Below are 22,283 nucleotides of genomic sequence, written 5' to 3' on the forward strand. Positions count from 1 at the left end.
CCTATTCAGACTTTCTATATCCTCCTGGCTCAATCTTGGTAGATTATATGTGTCCAGGAATTTGTCCATCTCATCCAGATTGTCTTGTTTCTTGGCATACAGATGTTCATAGTATTCTCTAATAATGTTTTGTATTTCTACTATGTTGTTACATCTACATTGCAGATCTGATTCACATGTTTCCTTTGTCTCTTCTTCTTAATAAGTCTCACTCGTGGTGTATTAATTTTGTTTATCTTTTCAAAGAACCAGCTTTTACTTTCATTTATTTTCTGTATAGTTTGCTTATTTTCTATTTCATTTATTTCTGCTCGGATCTTTATTATTTCCTTTCTCCTGGAGTTTTTTGGATTTTTTTGCTGTTGCTTTTCCAATTCTCTGAGGCATGCTGTTAGGTGATCCATTTACCTTTTTTCCATCTTTCTCTTATGTGCACTAATTGCTATGAACTTCCCTCTTATGACTGCTTTAGCAGTGTCCCAACGATTGTGGAAACTGGTGTCCTTGTTGTCATTGGCCTCCATGAATGTTTTGATTTCAGTCTTTTATTTCTTCAGTAGTTGTGGAGTCATTCAGGAGTAGGTTTTTTAGTTTCCATGTATTTGAGTATTTTTGAGGATTTCTCTTGAAATTAAACTCAAGTTTAATTCCATCATGATCAGAGAAGATGCTGAATATGGTTTCTATGCCTTTGAATCTGTAGAGGCTTGCTTTGTGCCCTATGATGTGTTCAATCTTCGAGAAGTTTCCATGTCGAGGTGAGAAAAAAGTGTATCTATAGATGTCTGTTAAGTCCATTGGATTTATGGTATCATTTAGATCCTTTATCTCCGTACCTATTTTTTGTCTAGATGATCTGTCCAGAGGTGATAGTGCAGTGTTGAGGTCTCTAACAATTAGTGTGTTGCAATCTATCTCCCCTTTTAGATCTAACAGTCTTTCCTTCACATATTTGGGTGCTCCTGTGTTAGGTGCATAGATTTTTTTTTTTGGGGGGGAGAGGTTTATGCTATAGGGTGCATGTGCTCGCCAGCCAGACAGAGAGAGACAGAGACAGAAAGCGAGAAATCACTCCCAAAGGAGGATGGCCATGCCACAATCCCTTCTCCTCCGTTCTCCTCTCGGGATCTTCGGCACGCACGCACACGCGCCCGGCGTGAGCTAAAGCCAGCAGATCTGGGACTCGAACCACGGTCGACCATGTGGGAGTCCAGCGACATAGCCATTATGCTAACTGCTGGTCCCAGGTACATAGATATTAATAAGTGTTATATCTTCTTAATCGATCAACCCTTTTACTACAATATAGTGCCCTACTTTGTCTCTTCTAACAGTTTTTGTTTTAAAGCCTATTTTGTCAAAACTTAGTATTGCGACTCCAGCTCTTTTTTGGTTTCCATGCAAATGGAAACCAAAATCCAACCCTTCACTTTCAGTCTATGTATGTCTTTATCCATGAAGTGGGTTTCTTGTAGGCAACAGATAGAGGGTTTCTGTTTTTTAATCCATTCAGCCAGCCTCTGTCTCTTGATTGGAGAATTTAATCCATTAGCATTCATTGTTATTATCGATGTTACTGGACCTGTCTCGACGTTTAAGTTGCCTATTGTCTTAGTTGCCTTTTATTTCTTTGTTTCTGGATGTTACTTCTTTAGTTTTCCTGGAACAGTACTTTCTTCAGAGTTTCTTGAAGAGCTGGCCTAGTGTTGGCAAATTCTTTCAGGTTTTGTTTGTCTAAGAAGATTTTAATATTTTTTTTTCCCATACGAAGGATAATCTTGCAGGATATCATAATCTTGATTAAAATGATTTCTCTCTTAACACTTTCAATACATCTTCCCATTCTTTTCTTGCTTGCATTGTTTCTGTTGAGAAGTCCGGTGTTAGCCTGATGGGGTGACCTTTGTAAGTCACTTGTCGTTTCTCTCTTGCCAGTTTTAGTATCTTATTTTTATCTGTGGTCTTTGCCAGTCTGGCTAAGATGTGCCTTAGGGAAGATCTTCTTGGGTTGATTCTATTTGGAGTCCTTTGTATTTCTTGGGTCTGGATGTTTGAGTGCCTCTCTAGACTTGGGAAATTTTCTTTTAAGATTTCATGGAATAGATTCCTTTCCAATTCTGTTGTCACTGCCTTGATTGCAGCCCATATCATCTTACATCTGGACTACCCGTATGGTCTTTCTGGACTGGCTCTGTGACACAGTGGAAATGCTCTGCTCAAGAAAAGCCAAATCTGTGGCCCAATCAACCTAAAATGTGCCAGGTATTCACACACGTGTCCAGGATCCAAATGAATGAAGGGCAGTAAGAAGGGGATCACAGTGGAACCAGACCATGTGGAAGATGCTTCTCTCTCTTTCTCTTGCATGCACACACACTTTATCATAAATAAAGAAAATAAATTTTAAATAGTCTTTCCAACTTATCTGTTTCTCGAGTTTTTTCCAAAAATTTCTTGCAGCTTTGTTTTAACTGGATAACCAAGTAAGTAAAATAATCCAATTGAAGCAGAGAGCTTACGTATAATAGAAGAGTGTGGATTTCAGAGAATTTATTCCCATTCTGCCATTTGCTAGCCATATGACCTTAGGAAGTTTTTTGGTCTCTCTAAACCTCAATTTCTTCATCTGTAAAATGAGGCCAATACTACCTTCTGCTGCCAGGGCTATAAGAATCTATGGTGATTATGCATATGATAAAGGGCTCAGCACAAGGCTTGGCTCATCGGTGGTCTTTCTTTTCTATCTGCCATGTCAGTGGAGAAGTTGCCAAGGATTGTCCCACATGGTAGCTAGTTTCCACAGGAAGGTTCTCTGGAGTCTCAAGGACTTAGCAAACTTCCATCCTCAGCCTTAGCCCCTCTACCTGGGCAGCCCAACTCACATCTCATGTCTATAGCTCCTGCTCCTGCCCTCATTTCCATTCTGGCAAAATTGAACAATGGCCCTTTTCTCTGCCTTCTCTGCCTCATGCTCAGCCTTTTCACATACTGGGAGCATGAAGAATCCCTGCCCCTTGCCAGCCCATCATGTCTCTCCTTCTTCTCACTCAAGCTGATCCTGACATTAAAAAAAAAAAAAAAAGAAGCCACTTTTTTAGTTTGTTTGTTTGTTTATTTCCATGAGTGAGGCAGAGAAAAAGAAGAGACAAACATCTCAGTAGGGTCTGCATACCACAATCCAACTCCAGCTTCAGCCAGCCCTTGGTCACTCACACACCTGGCACATTCAGAGAGGTCTCCAGACCCAAACCTGGGTCAACCTCGGAAAGCATTGTATTGCTGCTGCGCCACTGTCCTACCTCCTGATCCCTGACTCTTGGCTCTTTGGAGAAACTTTCTTGGGTTATGAGGTTCTCTTCCTAATCTTGTCCCACCCACAGATACACTTAACCCTTAGCTCCCGAAAACTTACTGAAAGGACTAGGTTGAACTGCATTAAATGTTCAGGGACACAGTTCAAGAAGACTGCTATAGTTTTTTTAAAAAAATTATTTATTAACATCATAATCTTGTTTATTTTACATTGAATCACATATAACATTACAGTGTATTATATTTCTTTTTCCAGAAGGAATACCATGCATATTGGTCAATACAGAGACATTAAAATCTCCATTTCATCATCCAATATCTTTACAGTTTTCATGTGCTATAAACAGACTGTGCTGAGGCTGGGAGGCATGGATGCTTGTTGGCAGCAGGGCTGTTTTCCAGATCACTCCCTGATGATTTGAAGAAGGAAAAGAAGTTGGGAAACTAATATGTATTGAGTGCCTGGAGAGGTTTTTGCCTTAGGTTGTGTGCACTTGCCAGAGAGATAGATACAGAGACAGTGAAAGAAAAAGTGAAGAATCACCCCCTAGGGGGGATGGCTATGCTGGGTACCTGGCCTCATGTAACCAACCTTCCTAAATTGTGTCACTAATTGTCACAACCACTTTTTGAGGTGGTGATGTTGAAGTTGTCCATAGTGTCCCTGTTTCCCTGTGAGCTCTGTGAGGCTTTGAAATACAAAGTCTTTGACTTTGTGTTTGCTAAAACACAGGCTCTGTGTTCAAGAAACACGCACTGAATTGAGTTGCTGACACCATTGCATTGAGGCAGCATAGCTTAGGCAAATAAGCCCAGGATTTGGGCGTGTCACTGCCTGTGTGGCTGTGGGAGAACTATTTGGTTGTCAGAAAAGCCATGATGGGGACCAGCAGTTAGTGTAATGGCTATGTTGCTGGACTCCCATGTAGTCGACTGCAGTTCGAGTCCTGGACCCTTCGGCTTAAACGCACACCGGGCACATGTGCGTGCATGCCCAAGATCCCGAGAGGAGAATGGAGGAGAAGGGATTGTGGCGTGGCCATCGCCCTGGGGGTGATTTCTCGCTTTCTATATCTCTGTCTTTCTGGCGAGCACATGCACCCTATAGCAAAAACCTCTCCAAAAAAAAAAAAAGAAAGAAAGAAAAGCCATGATGCATTTTTGTATAGAAAAACATAGAAAAATATGTCATGACCTTTCTGACGATCCAATATTTTATCTTTTCTTTTTTTTGAGCTTCAGTTTTTTCATGTGTAAATTGAAAATAATGATGACATCTATATCCCAGGAGGTCATGAGCATGTCCAGGTAAATCCAAAGTGCTGACCGAATTAGTGGGGAAGGGAGCTGCATTGCATGAACTCCAAGCCAGATTTTTAGTTGTCCAGTGGTTGGTTGTCTAGATTTGTAGTTTCCAAGTGCAAATTGGTGCTCATCCTTCACAAAGTTTTCATTCATTTTTCTGAGTTAAAAAAAGAGAAAAATGATGATGTAGATTTTTGTAAAGCCAAATTTGTCCAGTTTGCATGTATGGCTTTTTTCTTTTTTTAGAGGTTTTTGTCTCAGGTGCCTCTGTGTGTGCACTTGCCAGAGAGAGAGAGAGAGAAAGAGACAATGAGAGGGCAAGTGAAGAATCACCCTCCATGAGGGATGGCCATGCTGCAATCCCTTCTCTTTCATTCTGGGATCCTGGCCATGCACACACACACACAACACCCTGCATGAGTTTCAAGCCATGGAGTCTGGGACTCGAACCACTGTCGACCATATGAGAGTTCAGTGCTGTAACTGCTACGCCATCTTCTGGCACCGTGTATAGCTTAAAAAAAAAAAAAAAAAGACATCTTACTGTGTCTTGATCCTCTTGCTTCAGCCTTCCACACTGCGTGGCTACAGGTCCATGCCAATGTATCCAGCTTTTTAGGGTGACCAATTTATAAAATTCTAAAACTGTCATTCCAATATTTTTGTGTGAAAATATCTTTTTAGGAGAGCTAGCAGGTGGTGTAGTGACTATGATGCTAGACTCACAGATGGTCAACCTGTGGTTCAAGTTCCAGACCTGGTGCTCTGGAAATCATGCCATGCACATGTGAATATGTGCCCCAAATCCGGAGAGGAGACCAGAGAAGGAATTGCAGCATGGCCATCCTCCCTGGAGGTGATTTCTCACTTTCTCTCTCTCTGTGTCTCTTTAGTGAGTGCATGTGCCCTACAAAAAAAAAAAATGTTGTACTCGTTTTGGCAGCACATACACTAAAATTGGAACACTACAGAGAAGATTAGCATGGCCCCTGTGCAAGGATGACACGCAAACTTATGAAGCACTCCATATTTTTCAGCAGATGGCATAATGGTTGTCGCTGAACTTCCACATAGTCGACCACAGTTTGAGTCCTGGATCCAACAGCTTAAAACTCATGCCAGTCACATGTGCATGCAAGCCCAAGATCTTGAGAGGAGAATGGATTGTGGCATGGCCATCCTCCCGGGGGGGGGGTGATTCTCACTTTCTGTCACTCTCTGTCTCTATGTCTCTTTCTGTCTGTCTGGCTTTCTCTCTGGCGAACACAAGCACCCTATAACAAAAAATCTCTTTAAATTAAAAAAAAAATTCCTTTTAGGGACCAACAGGTATCATGGTGGTTAAGGCACTGGACTACACATGGCTGACCATATTTCAAGTCCTGGACCTAGTGGCTTGCTTTCACTTTCCCTTTTTCTCTCTCTCTGGTTAAATAAAAAATAATAATATCAAGTAAAATAAAATAACTCTTTTTAAAAAAGAAAATCACTCTGGGCATGCGTGTATATCCAAAATCCTGAGAGAAGAACGGAGGAGAAGGGATTGCAGTGTGGCCATCCCCCCTGGGGAGTGAGTTCTCACTTTCCCTCTCTCTGTCTCTCTCTGTCTTACTCTCTGGTGAACACACATACCGTGTGACAAAAACCTAAAAGCAAACAAACAAACAAAAGTCCTTTTATTCATGACATCTTGATTTTAGTAAATGGCATTTAAAAAAAAAATTACCCTTGCTTGATCAAATAAAATGTTGGCATTGCTATGTCAGAGGCTCCAGCATCAGAGGTAGTCCAGAGTGCTGAGAGAGAGGGACCTGGGCCAGCATGGCTAAGAAGGACTTTGAATGGGCTTTCTGGAGGAGAGGAGGTCTGGGAAGAGTTAGGCAACAAAGGGTGGGGAAAACACAACCCAGGAATGCATGGGCACCACCCAGCACTGTGGCCACAGATGGCAGCTATGGAGTGTTGGGGTGGGGAGTGAGTTGCTTTGCCCCAAACCCTGTCTGGCTCACAGATAGGAATGAAAAACTCCAGACACTTGCACTAGACAGTAACGGAGCTCCCCCACTCCAACCCAAAGGGTACTGCTCCTTGCAGTCTGCCTGGGCTTTTTTTTTTTTTTTTTTTTTTTTTTGCCACGCTCCACCCCAAATCCCTACTAACTTTGTCTATGTTCCACTTCCTCTACTTCCCAGGCAGCTGCTTCTGTCCTGGCAGCATCATTAAAGCAAGAATCACTCAACCCACTGTGTGGGGAATGCAACAAGCCAAGAGCCCAAACACACAGGCTCGTCAGAAACTCAAAATACTCCCTCCTTCCCTGTACCAAGCCACACACAGAAAGTCAGAGGAGGTGGAGGTGAAACTGGTTCCTTTCTCCAGGATGCCACATGGCCAGCCTGGCAGTGAAGTAGGGTCCTTCTTTGTGATCTCTAGCCTCTCCAGACCACAGCACTGCCTGCAGGCAATATCAGAAACCCCCAGGCTGCCAGGAGGGTCAGACCAGTCCTCAGGGGCAGAAAGTGCAACTACCTGAACATGCGCTTTTGCATTCTAAGTGGTGGGTCTGGATTATCCATTTCTCAGATGTCTCCAGACCTCTGTTCCATCCATCAGAGTATTTTTTCCACCTGGAATCTTTTGGCCAGTGGGTACAGCCACAAGTTTGTCAAGCCAGGGGCACATGCCAAGTGCCTGCCAGCTGCCCATCTGGCTTAGGTAAGAGGCAAAGGATACCTTCCGGAAGAGAGAGCCCACGGGGATAGGGGCAGAAGGCAAGACTAAGGCGCTGCAGTTGCTGTCTCAGTGCCTAGCCTGATGACCCAAGCTTGGCCAACAATTATTTGCAGGCATTCCTCATTCCCTGTTTAGGGCAGGTTGCCATGGTATTTTGCCTGCTGGTGCTATGGGACTGGAAAAAAAAAAGCAGAAGAGTGAGCCTGAGGGTGCCGGACTGGGGGAATGGTTAATAATAGGAGACCTGGACTTTTTACCCCAGCTGGAGTTTGAGTCAGCAGCAGGGTGCTGTGGCTGCTACAGGGAGAAGCCCTTATGCCCTAATGCCCTCAGAGATTCCTGCCACTGTATGTGCCCGGAAGTGGCACATGCCTTATAGGCTTCCCAAGGGCCTGGGGTATCATCAGTGCCTGGGTTCTGCTACCACTTATGACACAGTGGGTCTTTCTTATGGCTTATAAACTCTCCCAAGCCCTGTGGCCAGATTTGGACAGCTCCGTTTGTCATTCCTATACTGAGCTAACAAGTCATTTTTGGGAATGGTAGTTAACTACACCCTTCTGATTTTTGGTACATCTTGACACTGAGTAGCAGCATGTAGCTGGGGTGGAGAAAAGGGTTAATGCTCATTTTGACAGAAATATTGAAGTGAAGTCCAAACTCCTGGATTTGACATTCAAAGACTTCAGCAATTAAGCTGTTGTAATGCTCAGCATTCCAGTTCCGCATATTTGGGCCCAAACATACACTTCCAAATACCTTTGCACCTGGCATCATGTTGAAAAACTATATGTAGGGAACCAGCAGTTAGCGTAATGGCTATGTCGCTGGACTCCCATGTAGTCGACCGCAGTTCACGTCCTGGACCCGGTGGCTTAAAACCCACGCCGGGTGCGTGTGCGTGCGTGCCCAAGATCCCGAGAGGAGAATGGAGGAGAAGGGATTGTGGCGTGACCATCCCCCCTGGGGGGTGATTTCTCGCTTTCTGTCTCTATGTCTCTCTCTGTCTGTCTGGCGAGCACATGCGCCCTATAGCGAAAACCTCTCCAAAAAAAAAAAAAGAAAAGAAAAACTATATGTAGATAGTGGATAGAATGTTTACATTTGTATATTTGGCATCTGCTGGACAATTTCCAACTTTATGTATCTAAATATATTTGCATGATCAATATTGGATTTATTAATTGCTATCTCTGTGGTCATATGTACAAGCTTTGCTTGCACTAACAGGCTAGGCAAACTAATCAGTTCTCAATAACAGTTTAGACATAAAGCTCTGCTATAAAAAATAGGTTGAGGAAAATTAATCTGGGTTATTGTAAATTATGAGTGTAAAAAAAGAGGCTTCATTCATACAAGGGAACACAGCTATATACAGAAAGTATGTATACAGGGAAGGATAAAGATGAAGGTTTAGGACCAATATGCCATGTACCATAAGAAGTGAGGAGGGCCAGCTCATGGCCTGATGGCTAAGGTGGCTGGATCTCATATGGCCAACTGTGAGGTTAGAGTCACAGACCCAGAGGCTTGAAAATACATGTAGGTGCATGTGCATGCTTGTGCAAAATCCTGAAAGGAGGGAGAAATGGAGACGGGGTTGCCACACACCCCATGGGGAGGTGCTTTCTCACTTTCTCTCTTCTCTCTGTCTCTCTCCAGTGAGTGTGCATGCCCTCTGGCAAATGGAAAAAAAAGTGAGGATATAGAAACATCACATTAGAATATATGTGTACTACCAATTAGATACAGATGTAGTCTAGCCAGGATGTAGAGTTTTCATGGCATTTGTAAAGAATTTGTTCCTATTTTATCCTGTTTTATGTTGATCTGCAAAAATCATTTCTGACATTTTGTTTTGACTATCTTTTTTTGTTTTACACTATGTATTAGAATATTTTAGAAGCATATTTATTTCTTCTATGAGCAAGAAAGAGAGGCAGAGAGAGCAAGCACCTTCAACAGGATCTCAATGCTGCCATTTACCCTTAGCCTCAGTCAACCCTGGATCATGGGCACATGCATGCTCAGGATGGTCTCCAGACATGAATCCAGAACTTTCCCATGTGGGTCAGCCTTGTAGAGCTTTGCATTGTTTTTTTACAATTTATTTATTTATGTATGTATTTATTCATTCTAATTTGATCAAAGAGGGAGAGAGAGAGAGAGAAAGCCATCAGGTCCAGGACTCGAACCTCAGTCGGCCATGTGGGCGTTCAGCGCCCTTAACCACCATGCCACCTGCCAGCCCTGAGCACTGCATTTTACCAGTGCACCACCATGTGGTCCTTAGGCACTAGAATTTTTTTTTTAATTTTCTCCTATGTATTTTTCTAGAATTGTCATAGTTTTTTGTTTTACATTTCAGTCTGTGATAGATTTTTGTTAATTTTTGTCAGGGTATTTGGTCTGTGATTTTGTTTGTTTTTGCTTTTTGCAAACAGATGATCAGTTGTACTAGCACCATTTTTTTTGAAAAGGTTGTCCTTTTTTATTTTTAATTTTATTTTACATTTAATCACATTTATCTTTAAAGTGTACAATATTGCTTTTTCCAGCATGAATACCATGCATGTCAATCAAGATAAAGACATTACTATATACATTATCGTCAGCAAATAGCTTTTCTTTTTTTTGGTGGGGGGGTCAATTAAACGTACTATTTTTCCCGTTTCCCTCCCTCTCTCTATTATCCACCTCCATATTACCCCTATCCTTACTTTCTCTAGTATCTACCCTTGCCCTCCCTGATTCTATACCTTTCAAACTTTCAGGTTCTGTTATTTAGTGCAGACAATCAGCATATATTTAGTGGGGACATACAAAGTCTGTCTTTCATAGTCTGGCTTACTTCACTTAGCATTAAGTCCTGCATATTCATTCACTTTGTATCAGATGTCAGGATCTCATAGAGTACATATGCCATAGAGTACATATGCCACATTTTTTCAATCTAATCGTCTATTTTTGGACATTTGGGTTGATTCCATGTCCTAGCAATTGTAAATAATGCTGCAGTAAGCATGGATGTGCAAGTATTTTTCAGACAGAGGGTTTTTCTATCCTTTGAGTAAATACCTAAGAGTGGAACTACTGGGTCGTATTGTATTTCTATTTGTAGATTTCTGAGAAATCTCCATATCATTCTCTATAGTGGTTGTACTGATTTACATTCCCACCAACAGTGTAAGAGAGTTCCCTTTTCACCACAGCCTTGCCAGCAATTATCATTATTTATTTATTTAATTTTAACCATTCTGACTGGGGTTAAGTGTTATCTTACTGTGATTTTGATTTGCATTTTCCTTATGATAAGGGATATTGAGCACATTTTCATATGCTTTTGAGACGCTCGTATATCTTCCTTTGAGAGTTGTCTGCTGAGTTCATTTTCCCATCTTTAAAATGGATTGATTTTTTTTATGCGTAAGCTACTTGAATTCGCTATATATTCTGGTTATCAGTCCCTTGTCTGAGGTATAGTTTGCAAATATGTTCTCCCACTCTGAGGGTTGTCTTCTTACTCTACATATTGTTTCTTTTGCTGTGCAGCAGCTTCTCAGCCTAATATAGTTCCATTTGTCTATTCTTGGGACTATCACCTGTGCTTTGGAGGTCTTCTTTAAGAAGTCTTTGCCTACTCCAAGGTCTCCAAAAGTTTTTCCTGTGTTTTCTAGAAGCATTTTTATAGTTTGAGCTTTTATGTTTAGATACTCAATCAAGTTTTAAAGAATTATTTATTTATTCATTTAATTCTAGTTGTCGTCATTATTTTTAAAAATTTGACCAGAGAGAAAGAGAAAGGGAAAGCGAGAAAGCAAGCTGCCAGGTCTGGGACTCAAACTGTGGTCAGCCATGTAGGAATCCAGTACTTTTACCACCATGTCACCTGCCGGCCCTCCTCAATCTATTTTGAGTTGATTTTTGTTAGTGGTGAGAGATAAGGATCCATTTTCTTCTTCTACAGGTAGATATTTAGTTCTCGCAGCACCATTTGCTGAAGAGATTTTCTTTTTCTCACTGGATTTTCTTGTGCCCTTTGTCAAGGATCAGGCTTGAAAATACATGTAGGTGCATGTGCATGCTTGTGCAAAATCCTGAAAGGAGGGAGAAATGGAGACGGGGTTGCCACACACCCCATGGGGAGGTGCTTTCTCACTTTCTCTCTTCTCTCTGTCTCTCTCCAGTGAGTGTGCATGCCCTCTGGCAAATGGAAAAAAAAGTGAGGATATAGAAACATCACATTAGAATATATGTGTACTACCAATTAGATACAGATGTAGTCTAGCCAGGATGTAGCGTTTTCATGGCATTGGTAAAGAATTTGTTCCTATTTTATCCTGTTTTATGTTGATCTGCAAAAATCATTTCTGACATTTTGTTTTGACTATCTTTTTTTGTTTTACACTATGTATTAGAATATTTTAGAAGCATATTTATTTCTTCTATGAGCAAGAAAGAGAGGCAGAGAGAGCAAGCACCTTCAACAGGATCTCAATGCTGCCATTTACCCTTAGCCTCAGTCAACCCTGGATCATGGGCACATGCATGCTCAGGATGGTCTCCAGACATGAATCCAGAACTTTCCCATGTGGGTCAGCCTTGTAGAGCTTTGCATTGTTTTTTTACAATTTATTTATTTATGTATGTATTTATTCATTCTAATTTGATCAAAGAGGGAGAGAGAGAGAGAGAAAGCCATCAGGTCCAGGACTCGAACCTCAGTCGGCCATGTGGGCGTTCAGCGCCCTTAACCACCATGCCACCTGCCAGCCCTGAGCACTGCATTTTACCAGTGCACCACCATGTGGTCCTTAGGCACTAGAATTTTTTTTTTAATTTTCTCCTATGTATTTTTCTAGAATTGTCATAGTTTTTTGTTTTACATTTCAGTCTGTGATAGATTTTTGTTAATTTTTGTCAGGGTATTTGTGCTGTGATTTTGTTTGTTTTTGCTTTTTGCAAACAGATGATCAGTTGTACTAGCACCATTTTTTTTGAAAAGGTTGTCCTTTTTTATTTTTAATTTTATTTTACATTTAATCACATTTATCTTTAAAGTGTACAATATTGCTTTTTCCAGCATGAATACCATGCATGTCAATCAAGATAAAGACATTACTATATACATTATCGTCAGCAAATAGCTTTTCTTTTTTTTGGTGGGGGGGTCAATTAAACGTACTATTTTTCCCGTTTCCCTCCCTCTCTCTATTATCCACCTCCATATTACCCCTATCCTTACTTTCTCTAGTATCTGCCCTTGCCCTCCCTGATTCTATACCTTTCAAACTTTCAGGTTCTGTTATTTAGTGCAGACAATCAGCATATATTTAGTGGGGACATACAAAGTCTGTCTTTCATAGTCTGGCTTACTTCACTTAGCATTAAGTCCTGCATATTCATTCACTTTGTATCAGATGTCAGGATCTCATAGAGTACATATGCCATAGAGTACATATGCCACATTTTTTCAATCTAATCGTCTATTTTTGGACATTTGGGTTGATTCCATGTCCTAGCAATTGTAAATAATGCTGCAGTAAGCATGGATGTGCAAGTATTTTTCAGACAGAGGGTTTTTCTATCCTTTGAGTAAATACCTAAGAGTGGAACTACTGGGTCGTATTGTATTTCTATTTGTAGATTTCTGAGAAATCTCCATATCATTCTCTATAGTGGTTGTACTGATTTACATTCCCACCAACAGTGTAAGAGAGTTCCCTTTTCACCACAGCCTTGCCAGCAATTATCATTATTTATTTATTTAATTTTAACCATTCTGACTGGGGTTAAGTGTTATCTTACTGTGATTTTGATTTGCATTTTCCTTATGATAAGGGATATTGAGCACATTTTCATATGCTTTTGAGACGCTCGTATATCTTCCTTTGAGAGTTGTCTGCTGAGTTCATTTTCCCATCTTTAAAATGGATTGATTTTTTTTATGCGTAAGCTACTTGAATTCGCTATATATTCTGGTTATCAGTCCCTTGTCTGAGGTATAGTTTGCAAATATGTTCTCCCACTCTGAGGGTTGTCTTCTTACTCTACATATTGTTTCTTTTGCTGTGCAGCAGCTTCTCAGCCTAATATAGTTCCATTTGTCTATTCTTGGGACTATCACCTGTGCTTTGGAGGTCTTCTTTAAGAAGTCTTTGCCTACTCCAAGGTCTCCAAAAGTTTTTCCTGTGTTTTCTAGAAGCATTTTTATAGTTTGAGCTTTTATGTTTAGATACTCAATCAAGTTTTAAAGAATTATTTATTTATTCATTTAAATTTAGTTGTCGTCATTATTTTTAAAAATTTGACCAGAGAGAAAGAGAAAGGGAAAGCGAGAAAGCAAGCTGCCAGGTCTGGGACTCAAACTGTGGTCAGCCATGTAGGAATCCAGTACTTTTACCACCATGTCACCTGCCGGCCCTCCTCAATCTATTTTGAGTTGATTTTTGTTAGTGGTGAGAGATAAGGATCCATTTTCTTCTTCTACAGGTAGATATTTAGTTCTCGCAGCACCATTTGCTGAAGAGATTTTCTTTTTCTCACTGGATTTTCTTGTGCCCTTTGTCAAGGATCAGTTGGCTGTATGTGTTGGAATTCGTTTGGGGGTTTTCAATTGTGTTCCATTGGTCTACTTGTCTGTTTTCTTTGCCAATACCATGCTGTTTTAATTATCATAGTTTTATAATATGTTTTGAGGTCAGGACGTGAGATGCCTCCTACTTTATTCCCTTTGTACAGAATTGCTTTAGCAATATGGGGCCTTTTATGCTTCCAGACAAATTGCTTCTATTTCTGTGAAGAACAGAGGTTGCATTAGATTTGTAGATTAATTTAGGTAAGATTGACATCTTGATTGTATTCATTTCTCCAAACCAGGAACATGGGATGTTTTCCCATTTTTTTGTATTGTTGCTAATTTCTTTTTCTAGTGTTTCATAGTTTTCCTTGTAGAGATCTTTGACATCTTTGGTAAGGTTCATTCCTAGATATCTTATTGGTTTTGTGACTATTGCAAATGGAACTTCTGTCTTCAATTCTGTCTCAGTTTGTCCATTGTTGGTGTATAAAAATGCTATAGATTTTTGTATGCTGATTTTGTATCCTGTTACTTTACTATATTCATTTAACACTTCCAGGAGGTTGGTTTGTTTGTTTGTTTTTGTGGATTCTTTTGGATTTTCTATGTATAGCATCATATTATCTGCAAATAGAGATAACTTCACTTCTTCTTTTCCAATTTTAATGCCTTTTATTTGACTCTCTCATTTAATTGCATTGGCTTAAACTTCCAGTACCATGTTAAAAAGGAATGGAGAAAGTGGACAGCCTTGTCTTGTTCCAATTTTTAGTGGAAAAGCATTTCCCCATTCAGTATGATGTCAGTTGTGGGTTTGTCATAGATGGCTTTTACTGTGTTGAAAAATGTCCCTTCTATGCCGATTTTGCTTAGAGTCTTAATCATGAAGGGATTTTGTATTTTATCTAATGCTTTTTCAGCATTAATTGATAAGATTGTATGTTATTTATCTTTCCTTTTGTTAATACGATGTATTACATTTATTGCTTTGCATATGTTGAACCATTCTTGCATCCCTGGAATAAAGCCTACTTGATCCTGATGTATATCTTTTTAACATGTTGGTGGCTACTATTTGCTAGTATCTTGTAGAAAATTTTTATCACATGTTGGTGAATACTATTTGCTAGTATCTTGTAGAAAATTTTTGCATTCATATTCATCAGGGATATGGGCCTCAAGTTTTCTTTCTTTTTTTTTTTTTGTCTTTTCCTTGTCTGGTTTTCAAATTAAGATGATGGAGACTTTATAGAATGGATTTGGGAGGGTTTCTTCCTTTTGAGTTTTTAGAAATAGTTTAAGGAAAATTGGGGTTAGTTCTTCTTTAAAAGTTTTGTAGAATTCAGAAGTAAAGCCATCAGGGCCTGGACTCTTACTTGTTGGGAAACTGTTTATTACTGATTCAATCTCATTGCTTTTTCTGTTTCTTCCTGGTTATAACTTGGTAAGTAATACATATCCAGAAATTTGTCCATCTCACCTAGGATTTTTTTGTTTGTTGGCATATAGTCGTTCATAGTATTCTCCGATGATATTTTATATTTCTATTATGTCCATTGTAATAACACCTGTTTCCTTCCTGATTTGATATGTCTGTTCTTGATTAGTCTAGTTGATGATGTATCAATTTTGTTTATCTTCTCAAAGAACCAGCTTTTAGTTTCATTTATTTTCTGTATAGTTCTTTTATTTTCTATTTTATTCATTTCTGCTCAAATTTTTATTATGTCTTTTCTCTCGGAAATTTTTTTTGTCTTTACAGTTCCCTGAGTTGTGTTGTTAGGTCGTTTATTTGCCACTGTTTTGCTTTTTTATTTGTGGGCACCAATTGCTTATGAACCTCCCTCTTATGAATGCTTTTGCTGTGTCCCTAGGTAATAAACACTTGTTTATTCGTTGTCATTGGTTTCTATGAAACTTTTGATTTCAATCTTAATTTCTTCTGTAGTTGTAAAGTCATTCAGGAGTAGGTTATTTAGTTTCCATGTGTTTGTGAGTTTTCAAGGGCTATTTCTGTAGTTGATTTCAAGTTTGATTCCATCGTGGTTGGAAAAGATGCTAAATATAGTTTCTATACCTTTGAATTTGCAAAGGCTTGTTTTGTGTACTATCATGTGGTCAATCTTTGAAAATATTGCATGTGGGGGTGAGAAAAATGTGTATTTTGTGGTAGTTGGGTGAAATACTCTGTAGATGTCTGTCAAATCCATTTCATGTATGGTATCATTTAAATCTTCTATCTCTTTGTTTAATTTTTGTCAACATGATCTGTCCAGCAGAGTCAGTGGGTATTGAGATCCTGTACAATTGTTTTGTTGTCTGTTGCTACCTTGAGATCTAACAGTCTCATTTTGATGTATTTAGTTGTCCACTGTTGGGAGCATAGATATTTACAAGTGTTATACAAGTCCTCCTAGTACTATATAATGCCCTTCTTTGTCTCTTTTTACATCTTTCATCTAAAAGTCTATTGTGTCTGATACCAATATCACTACTCCAGCCTTTTTTTGGTTTCCATTTGCATGAAATAGATTTCCAGCCCTTCACTTTCAGTCTATGCATTTCTTTATCAGTGAGGCGTGTTTCTTGTAAGCAGCATATAGTTGGCTTCTGTTTTTGTATCCATTCAGCCAGTCTGTGTCTTTTTGTTTGTTTGTTTGTTTTGCTATAAGGGCACGTGCGCTTGCCAGAAAAACAGAGAGAGAGAGAGATAGAAAGTGAGAAATCACCCCCCAGGGGGATGGCCACGCCACAATCCCTTCTCTTCCATTCTCCTCTCGGGATCTTGGGCACGCACGCACACGCACCCGGCGTGAGTTTAAGCGGTCGACTACATGGGAGTCCAGCGACATAGCCATTACGCTAACTGCTGGTCCCGAGTCTGTGTCTTTTAATGTGAGATTGTAATCCGTTAACATTCTACATTATTATTGATATTTGTGGATTTATCCCTGTCATTTTGTTAGTTATTTTCTCAATTGTTTTTTTTGTTCTCCTGTTTGTCTCTTTTTAGTTATCCTGATACAACACTCCCCTTAGTACTTCCTGTAGAGCTGGTCTATTGTTGATGAATTCTTTCAGTTTTTGTTTATCTAGAATACATTTATTTATTCTTCCCATTTGAAGGATAATCTTGCTGGATATAGTATTCTTGTTTGAAATTGCTTTTCTTTTAATGTTTTGAATACATCTTCCCATTCTTTTCTTGCCTGTATTGCTGCAGTTGAGAAGTCTGATGTTAGCCAAATGGGATAACCTCTATAAGTCACTTGACGTTTCTCCCTTGCCATTTTTAGAATATTGTCTTTGTCTTCAACTTTACCAATCTTGTTATGATGTGCAGGGGGAAGATCTTATTGTGTTGATTCTATTTGGGGTCCTTTTTATTTCTTGGGCCTATATTTGGAAAATATTCAGATAGTATTTTATGAAAGAGGTTTTCCATGCCTTTAGTAGATTTCTCTTCTTTTGGAAAACCCATATGCAGCTATTCAGGCATTTCATGCTGTCTAGAATTTCCTGTATGTTGTCCTCAATATCTTTAGCTGTTTTTTCATTCTTTTTGGTAATTTAGTCTATGTTGAAGGCTTTGTCTTCAAGGTCAGAAATTCTTCCTTCCTCATGGTCCGATTGAACTGCCTTTGTCCATGTGGGAGTCCAGCACTCTTAACCACCATGCCACCTGCTGGTCCCAATTTTCAGGTAGTATTTCATGAAAGAGGTTTTCCATGCCTTTAACAGATTCTTCACCTTCTGGAATGGATATTTGGAGGTTTCACGGTGTCTAGAATTTCCCATATGTTGTCCTCATTTTTTTTTGGTTGTTTTTTATTTCTTTTTGCTTATTTGGTCTATGTTGGAGACTTTATCTTCTAGGTCAGAAATTCTTCTGCATAGTCCAAGCTTCTGTTAATGCTTTCTAAAGAGACTTTTAATTTCTTGTATCATATTCTTTGTTTCAAGAAATTTTGTTTGATTCTTTTTTAGAGTATCTATCTTTGTGTAATTCCTCTTCCATTTCCTGGAATGATTTTCTCATTTTCTGGAATTTGATTGTCTAATTTCTCTTGCATCTCATTGAGTTTTGTCACTATGAATATTTGGAATTCTTTTTCTGACATTTCTGTGTATTTCTCTGTGCTAACCACTGTTGGTGAGGGACTACTGTGCTCACCTGGGCAGGGGGAGAGTTATCACCTTGTTTTCTCATGTTTTTTTCAATACCTCTTCTGGTTTCTAGTTATCTTATGCAGTATTCACTTTTTCTATTTATTAGAGTAGATTCTGTAGTACTGGTAGAGGAAATTACACCCTTAGTTCCCAGGTGTGTTCCTGCTGGAGGGCTGTCTCCCAGGTCAGAGAAGTTAGGGATAAATTCAGGTGCTTGACTCCTCTGCCAAATGTTCAGCTCTTGATGAGGTGGTAGCAAACTAAGGAGATATAACTTAGTGAAGAGGGTCAAGTCATGTGCCGTACTTTGCACATCACGCATTGGTTTACCAAAAGTCCCAACGTAGCTCCCAATCCCTGAGGGCAGACTCATCCAAGAAGGCCTGTCCAGATCAAGCTTAAGTATCCCAGCAGGTGACGGGCAGGGCAAGTCCAGGCTGCTGAACTGTGGGCAACAGTGTGCTGAAAGTCCCAAAGTTGCTCCCAAGCCCTGAGCGTGGGCTCACCCCTAGTACTAGAAATTTATACTGAGCACACTACACTTACTCTAGCATTCAATTTAAAATGAGATAACCATTTATGCGTATTTGGCATAAATAATAGCAATAAAATATATTCCAGATTAAAAAAAAAAAAAGAGGAGCTTATGTCTCAAGACATACAAACAAAACAAAAACTACAGAGCCCAGTCCTGCCCATCTCTCAATGTCCAACATAAAGGCCAGCTCCTCCACAAGGTTCCCAGCCTCTCCCAAGTCAGACATTTGTCTCTTCTTCCTCCTTCCTCTGACTTATTCTGGGACCATTAGTGCATTCTCCCATGGGTTATGGTCATTAGTGTACTAAACTGTTTCCTTCAATGACTGTGAGTTCCCGGAAAGAACCAGTTCTCTGGTTCTTTCTTGACACCACTAGCCTTTAGCACAGAGCCTGCACTTGAGTGGTCACTCCAGCAATAACTATGCGGGATGGATGGCTTCCCCTCTCCAGGTTTGCTTGTGTCTCTGAGGGGAGCTGCTGAAAGCCCCAGAGTTTTTCTTACTGGGGAGAACAAGTACTTGTTTTCAAAGAATATCCTCCTTGTCTCCCATTACCCAACAGTCCTGTCCCTCTTCTTCCCATGCTCCACCGGTTCTCTTTTTCCTCCTCTCCTTTCCTTACCTCCCTCTACCTGGTGTAATACTGCCTGCCCCCTGGATGGTACAGCACCCAGAGGGGCCCCTCCCTTTCTTCCTTGCTTTGGGCCTCCTTTCTAGTGTGCACCTGGAGTGGCACACCCCTCTTACCAAGATATCCTTCTAGGTCATGGGGAGGGCAGGGCTGTGAGCCTTAGGGGACTGAGGTCAGTCTGTGTCCCTTCCTTTCATTTGCCTTTAGTGCTAGTCAGGTAAGTCTTTGTGTGTTGGTAGTAAATTTATACATAAAATTAATCATTTTAAGTGCACAGTTCAGTGGCATTAAGCACACTCACATTGTGTAACCGTCACCACCATCCATCTCCAGAACTTTTTCATTATCCCAAACTGAAAATCTATACCCACTGATCAGTAAGTCCTTATTCCTCCATTCCCTCAGCACCTTATGATCCACAATTCCACTTTCTTTTCTATGATTTTGACTATTCTAGGTACCGCATATAAATGGAATCATACAGTATTTGTCTTTTTGTGACTGGCTTATTTCACTTCGAATATACCCTCAGAGTTCATCCATGTTGTAGCACGTGTCAGAATTCCTTCCCTTTTAGGGCTGAATAGTGTGTTTGTGCATATGTGCACGCACACACACACCACATAGCATTTTCTTCATCAGTTCATCCATTCTTCAGTGGACATATGGACATTTAGGTAACTTCTACCTTTCGGCTATTTTGAATAGTGTTCCTACAAACACAGATATGCAAATATCCATTTGAGTCTCTGTTTTCAAATTTTTGGAGTATATACTCTGATCACTGAATCAGGGTCAGCAAGTTAAGGCAGATCCCACATGGTCCACTGCATCATTAAAATCCCAGACTTTTTGACCTGAAAAACATTGGGCTTATGTGTGTGCATGCCCAGAATCCTGAGAGAAGAATAGAGAAGAAGGGATTGTAGAATGGCCATTCCTCTGGGAGATGATTTCTCACTTTCCCTCTCTCTCTTTTTCACCCTCTCACCCTCTCTCTTTCTCTGGTGAGCACATGCCCCCTATAACAAAACTTTTTTAAAAAAGAATAGTTGGATCATATGGTAATTCTCTATTTAATTTTTTGAGGAACTAGCATACTGTTTCCCACAGTGGCTGCATTTCACATGCCCTTCAACAATTCATAATGATTTTTTAAAGAAATTATTTATATTTAATTTTTTATTTAGTCATTCATTTATTTTAATTTGACTACACACACACACACACACACACACACACACGAGGAAGTGAGAAAGCAAGCCACCAAATCAAGGACTCGAACTGTTGAACTGTGGTTGGCCATGTAGGAGTGTTCAGCGTCTTAACCACCATGCCACTTGCTGGCCACATAATGGTTCTTGCAATTTTCTGTGCTTTTGATAATAGCTACCCTAATGGGTTCGAAGAGGTACCTAATTTGGGTTTTTATTTGTATTTCCCTAATGACTAGTGGTGTTGAGAACTTTTTCATGTGCTGGGCAGGTTAAGTTTTTGTTTTGTTTTACTTTGTTTTGTTTTTACCTTAGGGCCTGTGCACTCACAGGGGAAAGAGGGAGAGAGAGACAGAGACAGTGAGAGGGAAAGTGAGAAATCACTCCCCGGGGGGGTGGCCATGCCACAATCCCATCTCCTCCATTCTCCTCCTGGGATCTCGAGGACAAACGCATATGCACTTGGTATGAGTTTCAAACCACCAGGTCTGGTGGTTTCATAGGTTAGAATGACCTTAAGAAACCTATTGTTTTGTAGGTTAGAATGACCAAAAGTTAAAGAAGGCTTTGTTGTATGGTCAAACCTCTGGACTCTCCACACACTTTGAAGGGTACAACCGAATAGCCAGCCAGTCCTGCAACTTCACTCTACTCTCTGCCTGTAGATCTGGCCTTCCCTAAGCCCTTGGATTTCTTTGATTCTCTGTTTTCTGTTGTCTTTGACCCATAAAGTTCCACCCTACTGTGACAACTGGTCAGCCATTCTGAAGAGGAAAAGACTCAGGGAATAGAGAAAAAGGAAAAAGGCACAGGGTGGCATATTTCTTTGAACCCATTTTCTGGTAAAAAAAAAAAAGAATCTATAAATCTGCTTCTCCATCTATGCAAAACAAAACAAAGAAAGGAAGAAAAAATGAAAAACCAAAGGCTTGTTTTGTTTGTCTGTCATGCAGTGCTATGTCCACTTAAAAACTTGTCTATTTTCCATTGGTATAAGATGAAGAATAGAAAATGTATTAGAGGGCCAGCACTTGGCGTGGTGAAGGCATTGGACTCCCACATGGGTAACCACGGTTTGAATTCCACACTTGGCAGCCTGAAAATCACACTAGGTGCATGTACATGTGTGCCCAAAATCCCAAGAGAAGAATAGAGGAGAAGGGATTGTAGCATGGCCATCCCCTGGGGAGGAGGGTGATTTCTCACTTTCCCTCTCTCTACATCTGTCTTTTTCTCTGCAGTGAGTGCACATGCTCTATGACAAAATATCTGAAAACAAAAACAAAAAAAGAAAGAAAAGAAAATGCATTAGAGGGCAAGTGTCACAATGTCTGAATTTGTCACTAAAAATATTGTCTGGGAATTTCCTTTGCTGTTTGATCTCTGAGTGAGTGTAAAGAGTTGGTGTCCTTCAAGGAAAACAAAGGAATAAAAAAGGAAGCCCCTACAAGTTCTTAGCAAAGAGTTACAGTAGGAGGGTTTCCAGTTGGAGAAGGGATGTTATCTTAGTCCTTTTAGGCTTGTATAACAAAATACCATAGACTGAGGGCTATGGTTTAAAAGTGTTCCCAGAAATTCATGTGTTAAAATTTGGTGGGACCAGCAGTTGGTGTAAAGGCTATGTCGCTGGACTCCTGTATAATCGACCGCAGTTCGAGCCCTGGGCCCGGTGGCTTGAACTCATGCCGGGTGCGTGTGTGTGTACGTGCCCAAGATCTTGAGAGGAGAATGGAGGAGAAGAGATTGCGCCATGGCCATTTCCCCTGGGGGGGGGTGCTTTCTCACTTTCTGTCTCTCTG

The 22,283-nt window shown here is 40.2% G+C and overlaps 1 non-coding gene and 1 pseudogene across 1 annotated transcript; one reads left to right on the forward strand and one right to left on the reverse strand.

The window, feature by feature from the left end:
- Positions 1 to 22,283, reverse strand: part of LOC102492017 (uncharacterized) — a 149,084-nt pseudogene that overhangs the window by 13,350 nt on the left and 113,451 nt on the right.
- Positions 5,545 to 5,651, forward strand: LOC114006017 (U6 spliceosomal RNA). The gene has a single exon (XR_003547788.1). It is a non-coding gene; the product is annotated as a U6 spliceosomal RNA (small nuclear RNA).

Source organism: Tupaia chinensis, unplaced genomic scaffold, assembly GCF_000334495.1.
Source record: "Tupaia chinensis unplaced genomic scaffold, TupChi_1.0 Scaffold145304_1, whole genome shotgun sequence".
NCBI classification, from domain to species: Eukaryota; Metazoa; Chordata; class Mammalia; order Scandentia; family Tupaiidae; genus Tupaia; species Tupaia belangeri.